At 34.4% G+C, this 8,015-nt stretch overlaps 1 long non-coding RNA gene across 2 annotated transcripts; it reads right to left on the reverse strand.

Moving 5' to 3' along the window:
• Positions 1–2,398: 2,398 nt before the first annotated feature.
• Positions 2,399–4,163, reverse strand: LOC136202477 (uncharacterized). 2 transcript variants are annotated; one of them, XR_010674451.1, is made up of 2 exons: positions 3,891–4,163; positions 2,399–2,791 (listed from the first exon to the last, which is right to left on the reverse strand). It is a non-coding gene; the product is annotated as an uncharacterized lncRNA (long non-coding RNA). The 2 variants fall into 2 exon arrangements; XR_010674452.1 differs by having other exon boundaries at positions 3,309–4,163.
• Between the last annotated feature and the right edge of the window lie 3,852 nt (positions 4,164–8,015).

Raw genomic sequence — 8,015 nt, forward strand, 5'->3', positions numbered from 1 at the left:
GAATTAACTGAAATCCTTGCAAGGTGATAGAGTTAAGAGTAGAAATGGAGATTTACTTAACTTATCTTTCAAAGTTAATTCCACCTGGACAAGTATAACAGACTCTTCGTTATATGTAACCTTGACATGTTCCATGGTTATAAGAATTGTCTAAAGGATATAGTTGATGAAGGATCGAATTATACCGGACCTAATACGGAAAGGTAAACGTCAGTATTCAACCTGGCTTCTTATTGCACTGGGGGAATGTTTTAGGTTCTGTCAGTAACAGCTCGCGAAGTCATTCCTTTATACATAAGTTGAAATTAATTAGGATGAATTAATTCCAAAGGATATATACGGCTAGTAGCAATAAGAACATAATGGGTCGCACATGGGACTTAGAACTAGAGGACAGAATTGTAATTTAGAGGGACATACTATATGGGCCGAAATTTTGTAGTGTATTTAGGGATAAAATAGTTTGATTAATATAATTGTAAATTAAATTATAGGATAATCTGATAATATTAATGAGAAGTTTTAATGTGATTATAACTCTAATTAATTATTCCTAACTTAAATTAATAACTAATTGGACTAGAATTATTATCTAAATATATTTTGATATTATTATGATAATAATAAGCATTTATTTAATTATCTAATTAGTAATTATATTCCGAATAGGATTCTAATTCATTAATTAAATAATACAACTAGGGTTAGAATTTAAGAAGTCTATAAATAGACCTCTCTTCCCCTAGGAATTTCGGCCAACACACAATCAAGAGGCTAAGGAATTGTTCTGAAATCATCCCGTCTAAATTACTCTCTTCTTTACTCTCTCTTTGATCTCGTGTCGATTCCTTTAGAGGCAATCAACTTAGATTGATATTCATTGGTTCTTTACTAATCACTTTACTTTTCTGATGTGATTATTGTTCATGATACACGGATTAAGAGTTATGGGCACTTCGTTTGCAACTGTATATAGTTCGTCATAAAAGGTATTTCCTTCTATCCCTCTTTGTATGAAATAACGATTAACGGATCTTGGAAAAGTGAAATAGATAAAATTTTATTATTCTGTTGTGCCTAGGCTTGTCTATTTTGCTTCATATTTCACTTAACTTATTTATTCAGAGTTAATTCTACATGGATAAGTAAAACAGACGTCTCTGTATATGTAACTTGACAATTTTCATAGTTACGATTCGTTTAAGGATATAGTTGGTGAAGGATCGTTGATCCACAACCTTCTTCTCAGCCTTAGTCAGCGCCCTCTCCTCCCTCCACCCACGATGATCCATAGGAGTTGGATTCTAATCCACGCGGAAAGGAAAGCCACCGGAATAAGGGCTATCTGTATCATCTTTGTTGGGGCTAACTAGGAACCACTTCATCTTGAACCCCTTATACTATATTTTTCTTAGTCAAGAAGGTGGTTTGTTTCCTATGCATATCCTAGATAATACAGTCATCCACAACCCTTAATTTGGGCCTCCAAAGGCGGGAAAAGCTAGATTTCCAAGCAACTAACAATGCTGCTGAATATGAGGCTCTGATAGTTGGGTTACGCATGTTGAAGGAGATTACACCAGAACGAGTGGTGATATATAGCGATTCCAAGCTAATGGTGAACCAATTCACTAAGAATTTCAATCTAAAAGATGAAGTTCTACTCAAGTATGTAGAAGAAGCGAAACATATCTTTAACATCCTAGAAAGCAAAGAAGTTAAATGGGAAGTGGTCCATGTCCGCAGAGGCTCAAACGCGGAAGCTGATCACCTAGCAAAGTTGGCTTCGAGCAAAGACCAATTATTGAAGGACGACCATTCTCCACTTGAGGCATAGACATAGTTGGGTCGTTTCCTCATGTAGATATCCATTTTTGTCCGGTCCAATTTTTAATTTTTTTGATAAATTGTACTCAAAATTTGAACAATTCATAAATTATTTAGAATATACGGTATTATCTCGAAAATAATTTATTAGGAAAAAATTGTGTTATTAAAGCTAATTTATTATATTTGATATAAGTCGATAAAAATAACGAATCATATTCAAAATGTGACTTAATAGAGTTAATGTATAATTTTAACCTATTATGAATTTTATTCGAGATATATTACTCGTATTTTGAATAAAATTGAATTTACTTGAATTCGAATTATAATTTATTAGTTCAAGTGTCAACCAATCGAATTAATATCTCAATTTTTATTAATTTGTCGTAAATTATATCTAGACACACTTATAATCTAAATTGCGAATTATAATCACATATTAAAGTTAAGAAAACTAATTTTGATTGGGATCTATATTATAATTAAACGTTTAGAATATACATGATTTCTAAATAATAAATTATGATAGACAAATCCAAAAATTGAAATATAAATCAATTAACGACAATTGAATGCTTAAAAATGAAGTTTTATTAATAATAATAATATTTAGGAATGTTACATAATTTTGGATTTTAGGAAAAATAAAAAAATGTTGGCAGTTTCGGTGGACAAACCGTTACTATCGGAGGTTTGCAATCCCTCACTAAAAGGCAACCGAAAAACAACTGAGGCAACCGAATCTAACTTTTGACTGACGCAACAAATTTATCTGAGGTGATTCAAATTTATCCGAGGCAACCGAAATTCACTCGAGGCAACAAATTTATCCAAGGTGGCTACATTTCATCCGAGGTGACAAAGTTCAATCGGGGCTATCAAATTTAACCACGACAACTAAAATTCGACCGAGGCAACTATTTCAACCACAGATCACAACTGTTGTAGTTCGGGTAAAGACCTACATTAAGCAACGAAGCTCAAACCAAGTCCAATTCAAAATTCAAGATAAAACTCTAAACAAAAGCTCATTCAGCAAAAAATTTAATTCCATGGAATAAACAGTTATAGTGAATTACAGAGGAAAAGCATCACCAGAAAAAAAAAAATCAATGAGTTTAGAAACGGCCCACTCAGTCCAAAGCAAGAGTAATGGAAGCAGAAGCTTCTCAAAATATCCATTACATTCCTCAAAAGGATAGAGGGTGTAATAAAAAAATACCAAAAAACAGACTGTGAACTCAAGAGCTTTTACTATAAATAGGGAGTGGCCTCACATGTAAAGGAGTTCTTATATTAAGCATCGGGTCTTCCATATCACTCAGAAGATCTCAATTTACATTTGGACACATGTATTGTAATTCCACGTAATAATTAAAATAATGGGATCTCCATGTTAAACGTGTTAAAATAATACATATGGAAGGTCCTCCATTTGACATTGAAAACCGGATGCTTCTAATAATTTGTCCTTTTACCTATATAAAGGGAGGAGCAAAAACAATGTAAGAGAGGATCTTTTTCACTATAAGGGGTTCAACGGAGGGAATTCCTCAATCTTTTCTTTACTGCAGACAGTAACTACGAGAAAGAGGAAACTATTTGTAAGCAATAAAGTTATCTGTAAACAAAGCACTTCAAGAAATCCAGAGGTTAACACCATTCTTAAAGCATCATTTATATTCTTATCCATTGTTTACTGCACTACTTCCTCTTTTTTCTGTTATTTTCGTTTATCATCACACAATAAGTATTAGTACATGAAAAGAAATTTAGTTTCACTCAAATCGGATTGAGATTCGAAACACCCTCTAGAGCATATAATGGCTCTGGTTTCATTTACAAAACCGGTTTGAGAGTCTCAAAGGACTCTCTCCCACAAAAACCAAACTCAGGCAAGTAAGAAGTATGGATCATAACAGTGGAAATCATAAAATTGAACCAAACTCAGCAAGCTTCCCAAGCCAAAGACAGAGAATAGAAATAGCAATAGACTCGAAGAAAAACTGAAGTTGGAGAAGGTAATAGAAGGAGCAAAGAACCACAAACCTCAAACTTACCTTTGCATGTGAGTTATAGACCGACCGGACCTCCTCAAGGACTCGAGATTCTTCATCAGAGGCGAAGATCTCCACCGTCGTTTGGAAGGGATAACGCCGCACAAAGGAGGAGTCTCCATTGTTGAGCTTTCATCACTGTCTAGCCACCACTGTCGAGAGTGTAAATACCGGTAAAACCATCGAAAAGATGGAGATGGCGGTCGTTAATGGAGGAGCTGCGTTTGTACGGAAGAGAAAGGAAAAAGATGAGGAAAGAGATAAGGAGGCAGGAGAGCTAAGTTTGTGATTAGGTTAGAGGAAATTACAGCTACTGGTACATATAGTCGGTTAACCAGTCCATTAACGAAAACCATTAACCAGTCCATTTAATTTGGGTAATCATATTTCGATTAATATAAATTTCGATCGATTAACCTATATTTCGATCGATTAACCATTAGTGACTTTGCATAGCAAAATATCACTTTACATCTATAATTATTCACTTTAAAATAAATATATAATTATTTAAATATTAAATAAAATATGTAACTTCAAATTTAATTAATAAAATTACCAAAACAAATAAGTTTTAAGTTATTTTGATATTTTTTAATTTAAAAATTAAATACAAATACAAATATGTATATTTATAGATTGATAATTAAATTTCTACATATATTTATACTAGTTTTATGTGTATTAATACATAATTGGTTTATTTTTCGGTTTCGATTAACCATCGATTTTTAAAATAAAAACCGTAAACTATTCCACCGATTACGATTAACCTATTTTTCGGTTTTCCGGTTAGTTTTTCCGAACCCTGAACCACAGATCCTTGAATCCCTTGATATGCTTGAGCGGTTGAACTCCTCTCTCCCCCGAATCAATCGTGCAGCCAGCCCAGACAGACACAGAGCAAGCCTCCTCTGCTTCATCAAACCACAGAACAGCCCCCCACCGTCCGATGATCACCTCAAGTGATTCGTTCCTGCGTGCTTTCCAAGGGAAAGAACTAATTTCGGGTGCCAAAGTGGAAAAGGAATCTATTTACTTTACTAGGAAAAACTAGCGCTTAGAGTTCGGTGTAAGGAGAAACCATTCCCGTATGGAGACAGCCTCCCCTAAAGGAATGTCTATATGGGGTCACCACTCTTATCTTATTAGTAGAAGACAGAGTGGGAAGTTTTGTGCAGCCCTAATTACAACAGTATACTTTTGGGTAAATTAGAATTAACAAATTATTTACAATCCTATATTATTTTTGTTGAGAAATTCCACGTAATTCTAAATTCTTAGATTCTTAGTATTAGTTAAAATTTCTCTTTTTGATTATCAAGACCAATTGAATATCACATGAATTAATAAATCGAGAATATAGATTCAATTGTCCAATTAAATTACACGTGGTTAAAATTCATTTTGATGTAAAAAAATTAAAATTCACTTTTGTCAAAATAGTTACTTATCGTAAATATAGGTACAGTTTATTACTATAAAAAATAAACACGTAAAGATAATACTTACAATATATTTCAACTAAAATTCATTTTTAGCATACATGTGATATACGTAAAATTAAATTTAAGTCGATAAATATAATTACGTATATGTTATACGCGTAGTTCTAAATCGAAATAAATCAATTCGAGATGTTATTTTGAATCAATAAAATTAACCAATTTAATTCGAATCGATATAAAAATGTTATTCGAATTTACTAATACATTTAAAAATTTCTTTAATTAAAATTCGTATTTTACTTATGGTATATACGATATATGTATGATAAAATTAGATTTTAATTCGATAAATATGATTATGTGTATGTTACATACGTAATCTCAAATTAAATAAAAACCTAAACCCAATAACCTCAAAACACACGATTACCTGGTTTATATCAACAATTCGAACCAAAACAAATAGCAAACACACGATATCACGATAGTACCGATATGTCAGGCGGGGTAGGGTGAGATCACATTGTTGGTCCTTTGTGATATGAGAATAAGTTCCTAGGGGGGGTTAAAGGAACTATTTAAAATTTTAAGTATTGAGGCTGACTTCTTATTGTTGTGAGTTATAATTCTTCACATAAATTAATAGCAGAATGATATTGAGTGTGGTCAGAGACAGCTTTAGTTGGTTAGAAACTAAAGTTTTTTCTAACGTTAATTCAAGAAATAGCACTTAGAAGTCTATTCCTGAACTCAGCACCAGATCACACAACTCGGTAGGCTTAAGTTAAACGTTTACTTGGCCAAAATAAAAGCAAGTAGATAAAGGAGATAAGGAATAGAAAATGTTACTCAGCAGTTTATCCTGGTTCGACCTCCTGCCTATATTCAGTTCCCGGAATTCCTTTTCCGAGCTTTAATCCACTACTGAGCTCTTTTGGGTAGAACACAAACCCCTTACAATAGTCAACGAGCAGTTACAGAGTACCTTCCTCTATAAACTTATACTCATCACTATCTAACTCTGAGTGCTAAATACCGAGCAACTTAGAGTCTCCTAACAATTTAGTGATTGATAAAGTGTTGTTCTATAACAAAGAACACTTGAAAGATCTAATCTATTTGTTTACACAAAAATAAGAGTTTGTGTAAATGTCTTTGCTTTGCTTTCAGAGGGAACTTCAAGTATGAATTTTCTCAAAGTTTCGGCTTGTTGAAGATCGAGTTTGAAATAAGCAAATGACAGGCCTTTTATAGTGACACTTGAAGCCATCGGTCATTTCAAATTTCAAAATAACCGTTGGAGGGAAACGGTTTTGCTGTCCCTTTCGTCCTCAACGCTTAGTGTCACGGCCAATAGGAACGAAGTCTTCTCTATCGTTGATCAGTGCTTCAGTTGCTTTACTCAGTAAGCATCAGATTGTCTCTCCATTTTAGGCAAAGATTCCTGGACAGCACAGCGACAGCTTCTCTGTTGCGTCTAAAACTTTCCTCAATTGGATAGCCTTTGTCTGCAAGTTAGCAAGTCAACTTTCACCTTGTCTGCTTGTCCTTCGAACTCAACAACTTCGTTGTGAAGGCGTTCGCCTTCCTTCTAGATCCTTCTTTCCGCTGGGCTGAGTGGATCAAAAGCCTTTGATCCGTTTGACTTTCTTCTTAGCTTTGTTTGGGCCTTGACTTGGCCAATTGGACTTGGGCTTTGTCTTTAATATCTTTTTGCACTTATAATTTAATTACTCCAAAAACACTTAACAAACACATTATTGATAATAAATCAAAGCATTTAAATTTAATGTGTTGGAAATTTATCTTAGGGATTTAATTCTAATTTAAATAGATTTGTCAAATAAAAATCAGTGTGGAAATGTGTTTCAACACACATCTCTTCCCTACACGTAACAAAAAAACGAACTTCAATCTCTCCAAAGACCACCCTCATTAAAACTAAAGAATATAGAGTCAATCTAAATAGATAGGGCGACCAATCACGCTCGCACACACATTTCTAAGTGATGATTGGTGGCGACTCAAAACTTTAAAACACGAAAAGCAGATCGAGTCGGCCATGTGCCCCGACTTGAAAACCGAAAGACAGGGTGTGACACCTCCAACCAAAAAGCAACGAAAATTCATAGTCGTGGCAGTTGATCACTTCACGAAATGGGTGGAGGCAGAGGCGATCTCTACCATCACAGCCAGATGAATGGTCAATTTGGTCAGAGACAATATCATTGGAAGGTTTGGGATTCCCCATACAATCATCATTGACAATAGAACACAATTCAATTGCGAAGAGTTCAAGTTCTTTTGTAGAGATTGGGGTATCAAGAATAAGTTTTCATCAGTATATTACCCTCGGTCCAATGGTATGATAAAAGTTATGAACATAACCATCGTCAAAGGCATCAAGAAAAGGCTAGGCGAACATAAGAATAGCCGGACGGATGAGCTGATGAGTGTGTTGTGGGCGTACTGAACCACTCCTAGAACCGCCACTAGGGAAATGCCTTTTGCCCTCACTTATGGGATAGAGGCAGTCATGTCAATCGAAATCCAAACCCCCAATGATCAAGTTTCTTATTACTGTGAAGATCAAAATGAAAAGAAGCTTAGGGAGAGGTTGGATAGCCTTGAAGAAAGAAGGGACAGAGCATACATCTGCATAGCTGCTTATAAACAGCGG

This window comes from Euphorbia lathyris, chromosome 1 (assembly GCF_963576675.1).
Source record: "Euphorbia lathyris chromosome 1, ddEupLath1.1, whole genome shotgun sequence".
In the NCBI taxonomy this organism is placed as follows: domain Eukaryota; kingdom Viridiplantae; phylum Streptophyta; class Magnoliopsida; order Malpighiales; family Euphorbiaceae; genus Euphorbia; species Euphorbia lathyris.